General features: G+C 37.8%; 1 long non-coding RNA gene across 1 annotated transcript in view; it reads left to right on the top strand.

The window, feature by feature from the left end:
• LOC105475996 (uncharacterized) overlaps positions 1-19,996 on the top strand; it is a 239,627-nt gene extending 219,631 nt beyond the window's left edge. The window contains exons 4-6 of the long non-coding RNA XR_983771.3: positions 12,021-12,135; positions 14,289-14,358; positions 18,173-19,996. This is a non-coding gene — a long non-coding RNA (uncharacterized lncRNA). The remainder of the gene's footprint in view (positions 1-12,020; positions 12,136-14,288; positions 14,359-18,172) is intronic.
• The last annotated feature ends 1,140 nt before the right edge of the window (positions 19,997-21,136 follow it).

Raw genomic sequence — 21,136 nt, 5'->3', positions numbered from 1 at the left:
ATATGTGTCAGGATGATCCACATATAGTAATATTAGGCAAGATGAGATGTTTGCAGATACAATAGTCTCCCCTTTATCTGTGGTTTCAGTTACCCATGGTCAACTGTGATCAGAAAATATAAAATGGGGAGCTCCAGAAATAATTCATGAGTTTTAAATTGCACATCGTTCTGAGTACCCTGAAGAAATCTCGTGCTGTCCTGCTTTGTCCCACTCAAGACATGAGTTGTCTCTTTCTCCAGCGCATCCACACTGTAGATGTGACCTGCCCATTGGTCATCAACATCACTGAGGCTCAGTGATCCAGGATCATCTGAAGCAGATGATGTCCTTCTGATATAGTATCAGAACTTCAATAGCAACCTAATGCTATGGCACAAAGCCTACAGCATTCACTTCCCCTCAGCTTATCACGTAGGCATTTTATTATCTCACATCCTCACAGGAAGGGTGAGTACAGTATGGTAAGATATTCTGAAAGTGTGACCACATTCATGTAACTTTTATTACAGTATATTGTTGTAATTATTCTATTTTATTATTGTTATACTCTCTTTGGGTTTGAGATAGGATCTTGCTCTGTTGCCCAGGCTGGAGTGCAGTGGTGCAATCACAATTCTCATCACCTCTTTGGGTTACTCATTGATGGGTGCTCCCCTGTATACTTGTGTGATACAAATATTAATGAACTTTTTTTTTCCTCTTTTTTCTCTTATTAATCTGTCTTTGCCCAGTTCAATTTACAGTCCTCTAAGCTGGAGAACCCAAAATGAGTAGAGGCAGATATTTTTTTTCCTTTCCTATACTGCCATAAAATTAGTAGGAATAGAATAATAACACTTGGCATGAGTTCACAGGTGGGAGATATCATATTTGCTTGTGGGAACCGGAAAAGTTGTGGAGAAATTGGCTTTGGAACTCCACTCAGAGATCTAATGCTAGAACCAGTTCATAGATATCTTTGACTAGCCAACTAAGGAGACTTGGCTTTAGTTAGGAAAAATAATTTTAGGCAGAACTTTGGTATGTATATAGAAATGATGGGTTGAGGAGCATAGTTGGAAACTTAAAATATTCCAGGAGGAAAGTTAATGAAGCAGTGGGAAAGGAGAGGAAAAAGATGGACTGGGGTGAAGGAGTCACAGCAATGGACGTAAGGAGGGCAGAGTCAAAGCAGCAGGTAGTTCCTCATGGAAAGATCAGCTGGGGGCACCGTGGACTCACCCCAGGGGATGAGGTTCCTGTTCTGTCCCAGGGAACAACTGTTTAACATCTCCTGAAAAGTTCCTGAATTTTCAGAGTCAGAGTATAATTTACTCAGAGCTTTCCTTCTGCCAGGTGCAATGTCTTTTGCCCAACAAAGAATTTCCTCTGATGCATTTATCCTTATGAATTATGTTTGTCCATTTACATAATTTGGAAAATAATCACTCTTGACATGAAGCTGGTGTTAAGAGACTTTAAGTAGTTTTCATATACTTGTTTTCATTTTATCCTAAGCAAAGCACACCATGAGGAAGGCTTTGGTGCTCTTTTACAGGTGAGAGGCAGTGTACATTGTGTCGCTGTCATCAATATTATTGGTTAAACTAAAAAGTAATAACAAGAAGCCACCTGTGAGTAGCTGCAGCAAACTCATGAATGTGGATCCCCATGGGTACACGTGGGCAGCTGCAGTTTTAAGGAACGTGAGGCAAGAACCAAAAATATGTTGTTTCACAGCCCAGGTTCTGTGGGCAGACTAGAAATAAACTCCATTGCAACCAGTTAACAGCAGCATAACCTTGGGCAAGTTACTTAGCTTTTCTGAGCTTTAGTTTCCTCATTTACATAATGGGGTTACATGACATCATCATTCGATGAAAAAAAGATACTGGTGTCAGCAACAGCTCACACACTGCATTTCTGATTTGGTAAGTGCCAGACATTCACTAAGAGTTTTACATGCAATATCTCTCAGTTAATCCTTGATATGTTGCCTCCATAACTTAGAGGGGCTCCAAGTTACCCCGAGTTACAGGTGGCAGTATTTGTGTGGGTCTGAAGCAACTTCAGTCCTTGCTTCCTCAGAAGAAAGACTATGAGGAGCATAAGGCTGACAAAGAGACTGAGGCAAGTTTCAGAGCAGGAGTGGAAGTTTATTTAAAAAGGTTTTAGAGGCAGGGCGTGGTCACCCACCCCTGTAACCCCAGCACTTTGGGAGGCCGAGGCTGACGAATCACGAGGTCAGGAGATCAAGATCATCCTGGCTAACACGGTGAAACCCCATCTCTACTTAAAACAACAAAAAAAGCCGGGCATGGTGGCGGGCACCTGTAGTCCCAGCTACTCGGGAGGCTGAGGCAGGAGAATGGCGTGAACCCCGGAGGCGGAGGTTGCAGTGAGCTGAGATGGTGCCACTGCACTCCAGCCTGGGCGACAGAGCGAGACTTCGTCTCAAAAAAGAAAAAAAGAAAAAAAAAAAAAAAAGGCTTTAGAACAGGAAAGAAAGGAAGGTGCACTTGGAAGAGACCCAGGCAGGTATGTGAAGGTTAAAGAGAATAAAAGAGGCATTTAACCTTAATCCTGGGTCTGTATAGCCTCTCCTCTTTCCCGTGATTCTTCCCTTAGGATGGACTTCCCGCACGCACAGTGCCTTCCTTATCCTTGTGAATTGAGCAGGCTTATCCTTGTGAATTGAGCAGGCACAGCGTGTTTAGGAAGTTGTATGCATGCCTATCTGAGGCTTTCTTCCCCCTTTTTCCTGAGGAATGTACCGGGAAAGTCGTATTTCACCGTTTTGTCTCCGACTGGGCATGCCCAGGAAGTTTCTTCTCCTTGGCACCTGCATTCAATCAACGCTTTAATGTTAGTAGCTGTGGATCATCAGGAAATGGCCTCTCCCTGGATCCCTGGGTGGGCTGGCAAATTATCATTTTCAGAGAGGCAGTGTGATAATTGTCAAACCATCACTGCTTGGCATTCCTAATGCCGAGAGAGCCTTCTCTTGCCCGCACCATGCCTGTCTAACTACCTGTAACAAAAATAGCCCTGGAGCAGATACTCGTAGCATTTACAGTTTATAGAGAAGAAAACTGAAGGCCTTTGGAATATTAATTTGCCTAGATTACAAAGTTAGTACATGGCAAAACTGAGATTTAAATCTATGTTTTCTGATACTAGATTGAAGATTTTAACCATTATTCTATACCATCTTTGTGTATGGAAAGTACTTAACATGGTATCTGGAATTCAGTAAATACCAAATGTATTTTACTACTACTATTATTCTCAAGTCAAATTACAACTTCAGGGGCACAATAGATATATTCTGTGAACTATTTAATGTTTTGGACCTAAGGCTTCTCTCCAGTCTACACCAGTCTAAATGTAATTTAATGTTATGGACCTAAGATTTAAGTAAAAATTGATAGAGTAGAATCAGGATGAAACCAAGTTTTTGAAGTTTTAATTTTGTATTAAGATACAAAATGGATTTTAGAATGGATTAGACGGTTAAGAGAGAAAGCTGATAAGGAGACCTGAAAAGAAGGGGGAAGGGAGGGGAGGACCAGCAAAAATACATGATTGTGTTAGTATTTTTGTCACTTTTCCCCATGAATGAAAAAGTAATAGCTACCATGGAGCCTATACCACAGAGAACAATGATCTCACCACTGTCAGGATGGCCTGTAAGCCAGCCATGTAGCCTGTAGACTGAGGGGATGGCATGAATTGCATGTAAAACCTACTGGCTACTAGAACCATGTGAGGCAGGCAGGACAGAATCCCTGGAGAGAGAATGGCAGACATTCTTGCTTAAAATGGCAACACGGGATGCTGGAGGATTCTTGTTAAAGGGCTATATATACCACCAGGGTCTGTGGAGTGGCTCGAGGGAAACAATGGACTGAAGCTGCCAGGCTGGAGAGAAACCTTGGCTTGTGAAAGGGAGAAGGCTATCGCTTCCACCAGAGGCAAGTGCAAATCCTTGGCTCGAAGTTCTCCTGAGTGCTTGAACTTGATGTTAATCAGCACAGGGTACTCGATGGGGGTAGCACCATGAGTGGAGGAGATTTTACAGCACCTTCCTCTTGCCTCAAAGGGATTGCTAATCTGAAGAAGTGCCAGTGACCAGGTACTTAATGCCATCGAGGTTCAGTATCTGTGCCTTATTCTCTAATTCCTACTCTATTCAAATATCTGCATGGAACCACATCCTAAATTAAGCCAGACCTCCAGGTTGTATCTGTTTTACCTGTATCACTTGCTGATCCCTCCTGAAGTATCCAGAGCACTTGGCTTTCCCAGGAAACATCATACTTCTGGGTCATGCTCAAGACAGTGGTACTTTTCAGACCTATCTCTGCCTGACCAAAGTAAACTTTCTTAAAGAAAAATAGCACCAGACCACATTGAACTTCATTGAATATGAGCAGTCATTCTAAAAAGTATAGTTAAATCCATATTTAAAGAGTTTATAATAGTGATATGTGTATACTATGCAATTTGGACATGGTTTTTTAAATGGGATTTAATTTAACTAGAAGATTATAGATCTGTCTGTATATAAACAAATTTGATTTGCATGGTAAAACAAGTGCCATGTTTGGTTTCATTGAACTATGCAATAGTTTGATTTTACTGAATGAACAAGTCATTTTTGTGCTGTGTTGGCTGTAGAAATTGTTTCATGTAGGCTGTGGACACAGTGTACATTAAGCCACGTTGGTCCAAATAAGCAAAGAATGTGGTTGCTAGACTCATGGAGTTCACATTATTTTGTGTTTTAGTCAATATTGTCCATATTTAGAATGTTTAAAAGTGCAGACCCCTTCACTGTAAAGCCCTTTCATATGCTGAATTTCAATGAAAAAAAAAAAAAAGCAAGTGGTTTTTAATGATCCAGACGGGCAATCTAACAGTTAACACTTTACAAGGTAAGGATATCGTACAACTTTGTGCCTCTTCTTCCACTTTCTTTCAATGCTACTTTCAAATACTCAATTTGTGCTGTAGAAAATACTGCAAATTTTTAGCGAGTTTTGAGTGAAAACAGAGTTACAATAGAAACCATTATGCATGCCTCTGCTGCTGAGAGCAGACCTCATGTTTTTGTAGTCACCCAGGGTTAATGCAGCAGGAGAGCCCTATCCTGGATTCTTTGTGTTTCCAGACTACTTTATTTCCTTTCTTCTCACCATCAGAGAATGTTTCCTTTTTCCCTGTCTCAGAGCCCATGAGACTCTGTGAGTCCTTCTGGCTCTATTTCTTGCTATTTATCTTACTACTTTTTCTGTTTTAATTCTCATAGTTTCTTCTTTCTGCTTCTGTATAAACAAGGCTGGATTTTCTGTTAAAAGCTGAGGGAAGATAGTTATTTCTGAACACCTGTTATGTGCCCAGCAGTATAGAGCTTTGCATACTTTATTTCTAATAAAATATGCGCATGGTATTAAATCCACATTTAAAGTTGCAGAAACCGAAGCACAGAGATTAAGCAAAATGCCTAAGATCATGCTGCCAGTATGTAACAAAGCTCATGGAAGACATCAGGACTGTTGCCTACCCAAACTCTTTACTCTTCTTTACTATGCTATGGTCTGTATACCGGGTCTAGCTTAGGGTGGGTCACCTTCCCAGGCCTGGGACACTCATCTTCCAGTGACAACCATGGAACTTTTACCACAGGCTGCATTTCTTTGATTTTGCTACCTTTTCTTTTGCCAGCCTGTCTGGGAACTAGAGCTGTAACTGCGAACCTACTAGACTTAATACTCTTGTCTGACTTCAAAGACTCTGCTTTTTGCACCCAGCTATACTTCCTATCAGCATGATCAATAGTTATTACCTGCCCCTGCCCACCAAAGGCTACAACAAAGTGCTTCAGTGGCTTAATTTCCTGGAAATTATTTACCTTAAATATACCTCAGCTGCTCTTTTCTAAGCTATTCTTCCACAGGCAGTATCAGTAAGAATACCGTTGCAAGAAACAAAAATTCTGCTATTTGAAGGACAATAGGATTCAAAACAAGAGAAGGTTCTAGGCAGGTCCTACAGGAATGACCTTCATTCAGAACAATACTGAGGAACTGAGGAGTCAGCAGAGTGGCTCCCTCCACCACAGTAAAGGATAGGAATCACAAGGCTACAACAGTGGACTCTGCAACTGCTGCTGGGCATCCCTGTGGCAGTGATTGGGCACTGGAGCACCACTTCAGAAAGACCCAATGTCTCTGGCTATGGCTGTCCACAGAAGACAGCTATGAAGTAGATCATTGCCCTCCAACCCAATTCTGTTTTCTGCATCTTGCATGAGTGGATCTCATGAGTAGAACCTGCTTGGCATCTAGGATCCTAGCTGCGAGGGAGTTTGAAATATAATTTTTTAGTTTTTCAGTACTTGTGACTCAAAAACATACTTTAGAAAGTAGAGGAAACAGAAGACTGGTAAGCCAATTCTTATTTACCAGAGGGGTATTCGGTAAACACATTAGATGTGTTTTGTATTTAAATGAGGAGAATTTTAGGTAAATAGTTATAATAATGTGAATAAGACAACACTAAAATATATCAACTGGATAATTGGTGTTTTATCCTACTGGATGGGTGTTAATATTTGTGTTTTTTGTTATAGTATTTGACAAAGTTTTCTTAAATTCATAAATGATCTCTTAAGTGGAGGGAATTTGTCTTAATTACCTTGACTCCATGTAGAGTGACTCGAAGTGTAGAAATTAAGGTCTACCATCCTTATAGTACAGAGAAACTGAAAAGAATGGAAGGATATCTTGTTGAAAACTGCTAGACTTGTGTTGTATCTCAGATTAAACCAAGAAACCATCAGTAGTTCAGGGAATATAAATGTAACTCAAAGCAAGCTAATCAAGTATATAGAAGAGAAATTAATATTGGAAATCAAGTAACAACAACAAAAGGCTGAGGTTATGTAAAAGTGAAAAACTTTTCTAGAGATTTCAGAAATGGTAACATTAATGACCTAATTAAAATTGACAACATGAAAACTAACATGTAAAGTTGTAAAGGTCTTTAAGCCCGAAGCTAAGTGCTCCTTAATCAATTTCTGCCAGAAACAAGTTATTGGAATAACAGGACGTATACCTCATGAGGGAGATTTTTTTCTTGGGATTATTTTTAACTGGACTCTAAACTAGCCATCTCAAACAGTTTTGTTAAAAAAATTATAAAGCAGAGTGCAGGAGACAAAGCATTAATCTTTGAAGAAGTAGTTAGCTTTTGAGAACTGAAGTCTAAATATACCAACTTTTGTTGTCTGTATAAGGTGAAATTCTATTTTGGTTCCTTTTTCTTGTCTGTTTATCAAGGAAGAAAGTTTCCTTCCTAAGGCTAACTCTTCTGATCAATTTTTTAAAAGCACTTTAACAATGTTTTAAATGTCTTTTTAAATATAAATGATTTAATTTTATTTCCCACAAGCCTATTTCATTAAATTTGAGTCCTAGAAATTTGATTTTAAAAAATACATGATGTATATAAATACAAATTCTAAACTTGTTGCAGTTCATTTCATTTACCATCACAAACTCGTAAAATTGTTTCAATAGATGAATTATGCAATTATATGTCCCCCTTTGAATGATACTATGTCTGAAGTCAAAACAATCTGAATTCTAGACATTTAAAAATAAATGCAAAGTTATTACTATCAAAGGTAACTGGCAGAATTGCTTATTTCCAATAGAGTTACAAGAGAAGCCTGGTTTACGTAACGTGATTCTTAGGTCATGTTTCCTAGAAGCAGAGCCTGAGACAAGGATTTAGATGCAGATTTATTGAGGGGAGTGTTCTTCAGGAAAAAAAAAATCTGTAAAAGAGGAAGTGAAGCAGGAGAGGGAAGGTGAATTAGAGGGTAAAGGGCAATGCCCTGTGGGTTGAGGCAGCTCCCATCAGCTGAGGACAGTTCCTGGAGGAGGGAGGGAATCGTAGTCATAGGAACTGAGAAGGGGTGCGCTGCCTCACAATGCGGACAGGGGTTATAGATTACATGCTATTGCAAGAGACAAAAAAGACCTCCAATTGGCATAGTAGACAACAACCATGATAGTTGCTTCCTTCTGGCCCAGTCTAACATGAACTAAATTGTCAGCAATGACTACAGAGTGGGTAGGTCTGGATGTTTATTTTGCTACTATGGGATTATCAAAACCATATATGGCTTGAGGACCAGGGCAGGCCTCAAAAAAAGATCAGTCAGTACATATGTTGAGCAAACAGTTATGATAAGACCAGGTTTCAGAGATGAGCTGGGACAATCAGGTTTCTTAATTTGGATATTTGAAGTAGGCTATATAGAAAGCAGAGGCTGAGAAGCCGTGATGATCTAATGTATAGGCTGGACTTTTGAGGGAGGCAGATACTATGAGTTAGCAGCAACCTTGAGGTAGAAAGATGGCAAGCAGACAGCACAGAGCAAAGAGACAATTGCTGGAGAAATGGAGAATGGGAGACAAAGCAGAAACCTGAAGGGGAGTTGAATTACATTAGCAGAACACTGGACTAAAGAACTACAAAGTCCTGATGGTGAAATACTTTTGTTTTTTCAAGTAGGAGGGAAGATGTCAAAGAGCATGCTCAAGAAATGCTAGACTGGATTGATGTGTGATTGCTCTCTGGGGAGGGCAAATACTGTTATTTGCATGACGTAGTTTTGTCAATCATTAAAATCCATCTGGTATGCCTTAAAGTAGAATCCTTTTGTGTTGATGAGAACCAGGGAATCCTGGAGGCCAGGATGCTTCTTCCAAAAGAAGAATGGTAAAGAAGGGAACTTTGAAAAAGACAGATGCAAAAGCAGAATTTTCAACTTATTTGTAGAGTGTGTGATGTAAACCTATTTAAATAGTGATTTTCCTTTTTTATTTGCAGATGTGTAATTTGACCACAGGGCTGAGGGAACAGTTGACATTTAGATTACATAATATTGTTTGGTAAATGCCCTGAGAGAGGTATAGAGGTGTGCAAAGAATTCCAAGTGAAATCACAGGAAAGGTGCTTGGCAATCTAATTTCTACAAGAGCAGAAACCAGAGAGAGACTCACAGGATGGCCAGGGATTGGTCTGGTGAAGAGGAGAGCTCGGGTCATTGATTGGGACAATAGTGAAAAATGTTGGACTGGATTCTGTTGAGGGTCTTGCTAGCTTTCAGTCCATGACTTTTTATAGTGTTCTTCTTGAATGTAAGATCGTAGGAATATTAATCTCCTTTAGCATGGGGAGAGAGAATCTTTCCTGCTCTGGCTCAAGGTGTGTGAGGAGAGTCATTTCTACTAGGCTATAGTGTTTCTAAACCAGTGGGTAGGGAGGGCGAGAACCCAGTTATCACAACCCATCCTCTGTCATTTGTGAGAATATTCTGTAAGTGCTATTAAACATAAAAGTTTTTAAGTCAAGAGGAGTGGTAAGCTCTCTAGAAATTGTTATATCTTCATTAGCATTTAAATGATCAAATATTTGACCCAAGAAGCATCGTGTGTACATGCATGTGTACAAGTGTTTATGTATGTGTGAAAACATATCCATAAACCCATTTTTTTATGAGGTCAAGAGAATCTTAGACATACTTGATTGTTTTTGCATTTGCTGTTTGCATTTAAGCTTCGATCAACTGATTTCTTGAAATGGCATTAAAAGAGGTTTCAAGGTAATGAAGACTAGAAAACATATCATAAAATGAAATAATAAAAACAACAACAAAGATGGGCTGGGTAGATTGAGAACAATCTCATAGCATGAAGAGCCCTCATTGTATTTGGTGGTGGTATTTTTTTATGAGCATCTAATTCTATAATTAGAGAACATTTAATATAAATTCAGCAGAAACATCTTAGTCATCAGTGATTACCTAGCTATGAAATTCTTGGATTCCTCTTGAAAGCACTGTGTAAGTCTACTACAGATATTTCTTCCATCCTAGATTCTGAAGAATATCTAGGAGATAATTTCACAGTTTCTGGTGCTAACAGTGCTAATCACAGATACTTTGAGAATTTAAATTTAAGTGGAAATTTTCCTCTGTTCCCACTGACTGTTGTCAAAAATGAAATACAACCACTACAAGAAAAAGTATTAATGAGATCCGTTCAAGGTCAGAACTTCAATGGAATTCTCTAAAAATCAAAACAGGGTGCCCCTAATGTGATAATATGTACTTATAAACAGAGCTTTGTGGTTTATGCCATCAACCGCTTTGCAAAATCTTGCCAATAATTTTATTGCCATAAGAATTGGAGGGTTGATAGTGGGTTACTTAAAGCTGTAATCTTAGCCTTTAGTGGATTTATTTAAATCTAATTTAAATGGAGTTCCTTAATATTTATTTTAACAAAAGTTTACTTAGAAATTTAAGATTGGAAAATAGTTTCAAATGAGTACTGCTGGAACTAAAAGTAGTTGGATATGTGGCGTTTTTCCAAGGTGGTCGGATTTCCCTCAAGGCCAATTTGTCATTGATGAAGCATCTGTCCAAAATCATTCATCTGTGTTTTGAGAACCTAGGATCAATCAAACTCTGTGTTTGGATAGTCAACTATTGTTTTCTAAGTAAAGATGGATGATGATAGGTGAATGTAATATTTTAGGTTTAACTTTAATGATGTCTATTTTTTTTTCTGGAATTAGAAAAATACCAGGGTGGTATTTTGGACTTTTGCCTTATCTCACAATTAAGTGCTTATTGGAAACTCAGAAAACAAAACACTTGAAGGGTATTTAGAAGTCATATGAATTTCTTCATTTTGGGCTAATGGCACTTTTTAATGTGATTGTTGTTTGAATATACTGGTAATGATGGAGCTGGATATTTATGAAAGTAAATACTGAAGATCAGTCTATTTTGAAACCTTTGAGGCATCAAAACCATAGTGTCATTCTACTGTTACTACATACTCTCTATCGCCTAGATCATCTTCCCCATTTGAGCCACAGACATACATGAAGAATACTGTGCTAATATACTCAAACTGAAAGTTTTAGTCTTCACCAGTAAAGGATATATAACTTTAAAATGGAATCTCTAGAAAAAGATAGGTACTATAGATTAAACTTTTTACTTATTTGTTCATTTATTTACTAAACATTAATTGAACACCTGCTCAGTTTACATTGCATTATAATTATGTGTTTAATGATATATCTCTTACCAGACTGTGAGAAACTTCTATTCCAGTGGCTGGATTAATGGCTAATATTTAGTAAACTTTGTATGCATATGTGACAAATAAATGAATATAAGAATTTGGAAACGATTCTTTAAAATAAAGGGAAGAGAGAAACTTAACATTTGTAGCAAGTAGTATATAGTTTTTGTTAGGTTATTTGTTAATTCAAGTATATTATCTTCTTTGTTTTGTTCAATGATTACAGTAATCGTTTGAGGAAGTAGGAACATAATTGATCAAGTCACTAAATCCCTGATTCTAAGTCATTGGACTGGGAAGTTAGAGCTGGGAGTTGAACTTATGTCTGTATGATCCCAGGGTTTGTGTGCTCAGATTGCAACAGTAGGCTGCCACACACAAACTCTTACCACTTTACCAGGTTAAATAAGAAAGAACTTATTTGACCACTGTTTACATTAAAAATTCTAGTAAATTTCAAAATTGATACTTTTTTTTCCAGTAGCCACTATTATATATCCTTCTTAAAACTGAGATGAAAGAACAGTAAGGATCATTATTATAAAAGTTCCAATCAATTAAAAAGGATGCAAAGCATACATTGATAGTAAATATAGGAAAATAAGGAAATATTTGAAATTGGTATGCTTGGATACCTAGAAGCATCAGAACACAAAAGATTAAAATTTGGGCGAATTAATTTAAGTGGCTAGATGTATAATATGCAAAACAGCAGTATGTTATGTGGGAAGCTATTAGATTTAAGAATAAGTCTGGCATAATCTAACACTTAAAGGCCCAGTCTAAGAGTTTTTAGAAACCAGACTCTAGACTTACAAGATTGAAAGCAGAGAGGTTATTTAGGTGGGTTGTACGATTTTCCAGGATGAAGAGGACTTGGAGCAGGCTACCACCTGGGTAGAAGGAGTACATTTTGGAAATATTTTGAAGAAAGAACCAATGAGTTTCATTGATAGATTGTGGCACGGGAGAAAAAGAGGTAAGATAATGCTATAAATTTGGGCCTAACAGGATGAATAAAATTGACATTTACTGAGAAGAATATTGGGGAAAAAAAAAACATATTGAAGGTAAGGAGGATCAGAAAGTTTTGAACATGGCAAGTGTTAGGTGTTTTTTAGACATCAAAGTGCAGAAGTTGAGTAGATAGTTGCATATATGAGTCTGGAGATTAGGGCTAGAGCTGCATATTTAGGAATCACTAGATCATGAAATATTTTTAAACTGAGGCCTTGATGATATCACTTCAGAATGAGCTTAGAGAAGAGCAGAGCACTGAGGGCTGAGTTATCAAGGCATTCTGACCTTCAGAAGGTGGAGCAATGAAGAGGGTCTAGCAAAGGATCTTGGGAAAAACTGGTCAGGAAGATAAAAGACTTGTACTACCTTGTGTCTCAAAAGTGAAGAGTTTTTGTAGAAGGAGTTAATATTATTAAATACTGCCAGTAGACCACATATGATGGAGACTAATGATTTGGTTTATTGCTGGGAAATCACTGATATAATTGACTGCAACAGTTTTGGTGCACTGGTGTCCATGAAAGCCTGTTTGGAATGGGCCCAAGAGAGAACAGGAGAAGGAACAGAGAAAGTAGGTATACTCAACTCCTGAATTTTGTTTTAAAGACAGTTGTTTGTAGGAGGATGCAATGTGAAGGGAAAGGCTTTATCAATATTAGTGATATTACAACATCTTGGTATACTCATGAGAATTATTCAGCAGAGAAAATATTGAAAAGTCAATATTGTAGGAGAAAGAAGATAATTTCCTGGAGTGAGGTTCTTCAGGGAACAAGCAAGTCTGGTGCTTAAGTGGTACATTTGGTCCCACAAGAAAATGTGGCTATTTTAGCTATTGTAACAGGAGAAGAACAGAGTATGTGAATTCAGGTGTAGGTGAGTTGATAGATTTGTAGGTGTGATGATGTACACATTCTCTTTTGTTTCCATTTTCTACATAAAATAAAAAGCAGAAGAGTTTATTCAGCAACGGAGATTCTATGAACTAAGTTGTGGACCCCCACCCCTACCAAAGATTTTTGTATGTTGAAATCCTAACCTCCAATGTGATAGCATTTGGAATGGGGCCTTTGGGACATAATTAAGTTTAGGGGAGGTCATGAGGCTGGGGCCTTCATGATTCGATGAAGTGCTCTTATGAGAAGAAACAGAGTGCTTGCCCTCTCTCTGCCATGTGAGGACACAGGTAGAGTGTGGCTGTCTACAAGCCAGAAAGAGGGTCCTCACCGAGGAACCACATTAGTCAGCAATTTGATCTGCAGAAATGTGAGAAAATAAATTTCTGTTGTTTAAGCAACCCAGTTTGTGATATTTTGTTGCCTAAGCAAACTAAAACAGAAGATATGTTGGAGATTTGAGGAGAAATTATGTAAAAGTAATATAGGAGAATAGTAAAGTGAATCGAGCAGGGAAATTTAACAGTAAGTTTGGCAGGCAGTTCTGAGGACTTACCTAAGATTTTTATTCATAAATTTAAAGTTGGACTGTTCAGCATAGTTTCAGGTTTTATTCAGCTACTTTAGTGCACAGAGAACAGTGTTGGACAAGGAAGTTTGAGTTATTGGGATATAATATGTGTTTACGGTAAGTATGGTATATAAAGACCATGTCAATGGTGACAATATGCTAATAAACAATTATGAGTGTGAAACATGTATGACCTATTAAAACTTCTAAGAGAGGGGGTGGGTTTGTAATCTGTCAACTTGGCTAGGCTCAACAGTATTTCCTAGAATTCCCTTTCTTGTATATTTCCAGTTAGAGTGGCCCACTAGAGAATGTTCATAGGATGTTTGGGGAATGGAAATTAAACAAAAACCATTGTGGTTCATACCCAGTGGGGCTGTTTCAGATCTTGGTTTCGACAGCAACGGATCTGCAGCTTTAATTCCTTCCCCTGGATCCTCCTCCTCTTGACAGGTATGTGTCTAGCTATATGACAGGTGCCAACTTTCTGTGCAGAACACTGCGTCCTCAAGATTGCAGGCAGTGAGAACTGGCATGGGTTTTATTCTTTCCTCATGGGTTCCAGCTCCTTTTTGTAAGTTCTAGTTGGTCCTTGATCTCCCCTCCATTACATCCATCTTCTGTCCCCAACTTTCTGCCCTGCAGACTTCAAGATTCAGCCTCAGATGGAAGACAACAGCCTTACAAACCCTGCTGAGCCAGCTCCTATGATTGTGTAAGATCCAATCCTGGTAACATGTCCATTATTTTACATGCAATGGTTCTGCTTCTCTGATAGAATTCTTTCTGATGCCAGAGATTTGTAGCACATGTAATGTTGTAAACAGAGATGATTAACTCTTGGACGGGTGTCAATTCTCCCTGAAAGCAGTTATGAATTTAATAGTCCTGATACAAATCCAGTTGGATACTCCCAAGAACTTAAAACATCAGTAAGAATTGTTTAACAGTAAGTACGCCACAGAGCACAGAAAATCTGCGCACTGAATCCCTGAGGCTACCTGGTGGGAGCATAAGGCTGGAACAAATTAATAGATGTGGCAAGGTTCTGTACCATGCTTTGAAGCATGACATAGGTAAGTTGTGTGAAAAGTCTGGAGCAAGCAAACAAACCAGAATGCAAGATGTTCATTTCAGATGGCAAGAATTAAGTAGAATAAAACCGTAGTTATAGCTAGCACATATGGTATATCTATGTGTGAGACATTCATTTTCTAAGTGCTACACACACATACTAGCTCATTTTATCATTACAATAATCCTAGGAGGTAAGTGTTATTATTGTTTTATTTTACACATTAAAAATGGAATCGGAGAGATTGAAGAATTTGCCCCAGGTCCCATCAGTAGTGGCAATAAGGTCACACTAGAGAGTAACAGAGGTTAGAACTTCTACCCTACTCTCTCCTATTTTTCTTTGTTTTGACTTCAGCTCTGCTGAAGAAATTACCCTGGTATAGGCAGGCAACAGAGCAGCTCAATACCCACAAGATAGTCTTTAGAGCAGGGGTCTCCAACCACCTGAGCTCTGCCTCCTGTCAGATCAGTGGCAGCATTAGTTTTTCATAAGAGCATGCGATGTAAGTACTAGATCCCTGCACATATGATCTAGTACTTTTGCACAATCCGTGGAAAAATTGTGTTCCACAAAACTGGTCTCCGGTGCCAAAAAGGTTGGCAGCGACCACTGCTTTAGAGGAAGGTAGTAGTAATTAATCTTGTAACTGAGTGAATGTACTTGGATCACTGAAGATGGAGAAAATCCACTCCATGAGCAGAGCTGGGAAAGACAAGTAAAAACAATTGAACCTGTCATTAATCTTATCGGTTGCTGGGCTACTGGCATAAGGCTGGCAGAATGACCCAGGGACAGGCTATTCAGTGAAACATGTTAAGGAGCAAAAACCAAAACTTGTTTAACATCCTTACCTTATGTGTGGGACATTTTAGTGCACACCAACATAAGGACACGCCTTTGGCTCATTATCATGCCAAGGTGGACGGACAGATCAGCAATCAGAATAGGGAGGGCAGGATGTCATGCTGCTCCAGGCCTGTACACACGTGGTCTTACTGTTAAAAGACAAGGCGGCATCACTGGCCGGAACACATTGCCTCTGTGCAGTAGGGAAGTAGTTGGGCAGGGATTTAAGGGATTATCATTTTTCATAAAAGTCCTTGTAAGATTTTTAAGCCTTCAATCATCTGCATGTATGTCTCTGACGAAAGAGTATGCACTAAAAGTTAGAACAGAATCCAATTCTTTGCCTTTCAAATTAACAAAGATATTAGTGAGCCTGGGATGAAAACACTAGTAAGTGTGTGATGGAATGCGCTAGTTATTGCTGCTGGCAGTGTTTACCAGTACGACCTTTCTGGACAGCAATTTATCAGTATTTGTGAAGAGTCTTAAGAAACCTGATGTCCTCTGAACAGTAATTTCACCCTGGAAAATCTGTAATAAAATAATCCCAAAGCTAGAAAAGAGCTTTATACCCAAAGAAGTTCAAAGGTTCACCATTAATAATTGTGAAAAACTGGAAACAGAATATCCAATCATAAATAAATGAGCCATGGTATAGCCACTCAATAAAACAGTAAATGCCACTAAAAGTATTTACAAAGATTATGCAATAACATGTCAACCACTAATGGAAGGGTAAGTGAAAAGATACGTATTATAAAGACACAAATATATATCTTTGAAGTGCACCTATTTTTTTGTCAAAGGATTAGAAGACAAAGACCACAGTTGTTAGAAAAAAATAGTTGAAGGTAGCGGATAAGAAAATTGATCCAATGAGATCACTTGGACTCGGGAAGGGGAACATCACACACCGGGGCCTATCATGGGGAGGGGGGAGGGGGGAGGGATTGCATTGGGAGTTATACCTGATGTAAATGATGAGTTGATGGGTGCTGACGAGTTGATGGGTGCAGCACACCAACATGGCACAAGTATACATATGTAACAAACCTGCACGTTATGCACATGTATCCTAGAACTTAAAGTATAATAATAATAAAAAATAAAAAAAAATTAAAAAATTAAAAGAACAAAAAAGGAAAAAAAAAAAAAAAGAAAATTGATCCTTGCTTTGTTTTTACTTGTGTGAATTTTCAAATGTCTGTTAATGTCTCAAATGAAAAAATTAAGGAAGGTATATACAATGACAATCGTGTAAATTTCATTTTCAGAAAGGGAAACAAATGAACAAACCTAAGACCCTTCAACCCAAGATAATTAAAGCCAAAGTGAAGTCCCCAAACTTCCAAAATGTAATTTAATGTTCCCCTATTGTAGCTGTTACAGGAATAGCTTTCAAAGTAAAGCCCATAATAGAACCTAAAATAAATAAATGTTCTGGATGTGTAGCAGAGCTTGGTTTATTTTGAATCAGTTGGCTGAAAAACTTTGTTTTGATTAACCTGCATGGGTAGGCAGAAATTTAACCTGAATCTTTGGTTAGATTGTATCCATCTTGCTTATTCCACCGAAAAAAAGTTAGTATTGGGAACGGGTGAGGGTGGGAAGTGAGGAGAAATTAGAGACAAGCGTTTTATATTAGAGACTTTTCTAGGCCATGGCTCCAATGTAGAATTATTTGTTGGCACAACTATTCCTTTGCAAAACTGTTTATGGTGCAAAAGCAATGGTGTGTGTGTGCACCTGCGCCAGGTTTCTTCAGGTTCTCTCAGGAGATGACAGCCAGGGCTTCTAATTTGTGATCCACTAACATATTTTTTAAAATTTATTCTGAAGGATTGGTTGTTATTAATGCATGACTCTTCAGAAATGTTTAAAAACCCCATAAATAGCATTTTTCGGTTGTTGTCCTAAAACTAGGCTTTTAAGGGATTATCATATATCATATATATAAACGTATGTATATATACACACACACACGCATATACACACACATATATATGTATATATACCCCCACTAAAATATTTTTCTATATATTTAAAATACATATAACAGATTATGTATTATATATATATTTTAAAAGGTTAGGAAAACAAAATAAATACTTGGATATATACATGTAAATTCCATGGACTCCCAAGATGCTATATGTAATTTTACTTTCGTAAAATTTACTTTTGCCCTTTTCCAAGTGTGTAATTAGTTGTTATTTATTATAAAAGATAATATCAAAGAAAGTATGACAGGATAGTTCTGTCTATGCATTTTGGACCTTTGAAAATTTTTGAAGATAGATACATGTAATAGATCATCAGGTCATTTCATATTTGCTCTTCTTTTTCTGCATTCCCAGTGAGATAATTATATCATGGGAATTTGTACATTGTGTCTATGCTGACACTACTATTTTTACTTTCAAATTTAAGCGCTGCCTTCAGCATTGTGCAATGTTTGGCTAATATCACATTTTGGCTGTGTCAGGAGTTTCTTGGTATACATTATTGCAATAGATTTTGTTATTGGTTCCAGATACGTTTATATGTCTTTCTTGTTCTCAGTTTCTGAAGGTTAATCTGCCTTGCATTGTTCCTTTTCTTGCAGAAAGGAATCTAGGAATCCTTGAGAGTTGAATAAAACTGCCACATTTTTTTTTTTAAAGAGCTGAATGAAGTTTTTGGAGAAGAAACTACAAACTGACTCAAAGGGAAACCTTGCTAGGTATGAAAAGTTGCAGACAAATTTATAAGTAGTTTTATTCATAATCCCTTTCCATTTTTGCTGAGAATCACAAGTTAAAAAAAAATGTGTTCAATGGTAGGCTTTTAAGTCCATGAAAAGCATCTTGGTGTACAGACTTCTAGAGTTGAAACTGGCTTTATATTTGGCCATTAAAATAAATGTAGCATGGCAAAAGTGGCCAGTACAGTAGCTTTCATTTTGCTTTGGCTAATGATTGTGATAAATAGATGGGTTTATCTTGCAAGCTGTTCCAGCCAACCAAGTTTTCAAAAGCATTCCATTTTAATCCCTGTCTCAAGATAAGCAATGCATTAATACACGTGGAATTGGATATAATCTAAACAGTTTTATCTCTTATCACTCCTTTTAACTTTAGTTGGGGAAACCTTTCCTCTATTAGATGAAAATTTAGCAGATTCTAAATGTTTATGCTCACACTTAAGGTATGTAGTTACTGTAAGAAATAGTGTTAATGCATAATTTTTAAAAATCCAGATAAATATATTAGCACTTTAATCAAGAGTAAAAGGTTGAGTTCTATAGATGGCAGTTTGGGGGATTTTCAGAGGAGGAAGAAAAGCTTATTAGCACCCTTTTCCTGGGCCTGGATTCTCTAGCTGTAATTCTAGATTCTGCCAGGGAAGAAGGGAGAAATTTAGGTACTGTCAAAACCTGACTTCTTACCCTGCAGGTATTTGCAACTAATGCCTTTTCTTGTGAGTATTTGAAGACCTATGACCAGCCCTGTCCAGCAGCAGCTCCCACAGCACAGATAATGTCTCTCTTCCCGCCTCAGCCGTGGTACTGAGATCCTCTCCATCTCAGGGCTGATCCAAGTCCTTTTGTGCTCCAGGCAAGCTCTCTCCCTAGTGTGCCCACATCTGGTCCATGCGAAACACAAATTCTTTTTATTTTTACCAGTGGAAATATAGTTACATCACAAACACAGGCCTCTCTTCTCTCTATTGTCCCTGCACAAGCCATTTAACTTTCTCAGTCCATGTTATTCCCCCTGCAGAGAATATCAGGCCCTCCAAGTGAAGCCCTTACTTGCATTGAGATGTGTGGGCAACGAACTCTTCTTTTTCTTGGGTAGTAAAGGTGAGGCTCAAGCCTAGCTTTTCCCATGGAAACCTTCCCCACAACATTCTGTTTCATTCTGTACACACTGTCACTTTTTAATTTATCCTTAGTCTGTCTCAGAAGCTCAAGTATGAAATCAGTTTTTACACATTTTGTTTGTGAATTCTGCATTTTGTTTGAATCTTAGCTTTGGCATCTTTGATGAAGTTCAGGATGTGGTACCCCAAAATATGGCACCTTGGCATTTTGAGTATTTTAAACTAAAGAGATTTGAGAAAACAACAAAATCAGGAAGGTCTCTTAGTCCTACCCCTTTGCCTCTTGGGACAGGTTATAAAACCTACCAGGGATTTTCTGACCTTCCCCTGAGGCAGACAAAACACTCATATGAGAGGTACCCTCCCTCTACCCACAGGAATGAAGCATCAACCTACAAATACAGAGTTACCAAGGAGAATCTGAGCAGGCCTTGCTAAGTTTCCCCCAGGTTATTACTATTAGATTATACTCTATCGTATTGTTCCAAAACTCTCTATTCTTCATCAAACCTTCTGTAAAAAATGCTCAGGTTTAATAGTTACTTTGGGTCTTCATATCCTTATGAAAGCTCCTGTGTCACATAAAACTTATATTAAATAAATGTGTATGTATTTTTTCTTGTTAATCTGTCTTTTGTTAGAGGGGCCTCAGGCATGAACCTAAGATGGTTAGAAGGAAAAATATTTTTCCTTTCTTTTAGTTGCCTGGGCCAAAACTTTCGGTGAATGCACTGTTACACTGATGTGAATGCCAATGACAGCCATGTTACTTTGATCTTAGACTAAGATTTCCAAATAAAATACAGGACATCCATTTAAATTTAAGATAAACAATGAACTATTTTTAATATACACATGTCCCATGCACTATTCAAAAATGCATATATTAAAAGTTATTCATGTTTATCTGAAATTCAAGTTTGTGCATTCTGTATTTTATTTGCTAAACCTGGCAACTGTATCTTAGCCAAAGCCCTGTACATGCCACTGAAAGACATTTTGATGAACATTTCATTATCTGCAGGGTTTAATGTATGTATACATATATGTCTTTCATGTCCAAAGTAGGTAACTGTTCAACAAATCTGTTTTGATGGCAAATACTACACACCAGAAGCAGCACCACGTCTATTGCCATCTTCTTGGCTAATTTGTTTTGAGGTTAGAATAAAGCCTGTTTTCCATTAGCCATTTTTAGGCTTGGTTTGGGGAGGATTCTAACATATATTTTTACAGGAAATAAGCTGTTTGCTTTGCTATTAAACAATTCTTAATTGCTTGCATTTATGCTTTAACTCAAATACTCATGTCTTGTGAAGAGTTCAAATACATTCCAAAGTATCACATTAAGGCTATCTGATTCTACTGTTGTTAGATATTGTGCTATGGTCATACTTTTAATAATAAAGGGATTGAGCAATGAGGTTACAAAAAAATCAGAGTAGGGATGCTATTTACCAAATTAAAGTTTGTACTTAATATTTTTATTTTACATTAGGAGACTTTTTTCAGCTCAAAGTTTTCTTAACATCTTGGAATTTTGTGGTAGACAGAGAGAGAGGTGTTTGAGAGGATGCCATGGAAGATGGGATCTTAGCTGCAAATTCTGAAAATTTTAGCAGAAAATAACATGGTGAAGAAAATTTTTAATGGAAATTCTTTGGTGATGCTTTAAATACACACAAATGTTTCTAGTGGATAGTTA

This window comes from Macaca nemestrina, chromosome 8 (genome assembly GCF_043159975.1).
Source record: "Macaca nemestrina isolate mMacNem1 chromosome 8, mMacNem.hap1, whole genome shotgun sequence".
In the NCBI taxonomy this organism is placed as follows: Eukaryota; Metazoa; Chordata; class Mammalia; order Primates; family Cercopithecidae; genus Macaca; species Macaca nemestrina.
The sequence above is the reverse complement of the archived record's forward strand: the minus strand, read 5'-3'. Positions and strand labels throughout refer to the sequence as shown.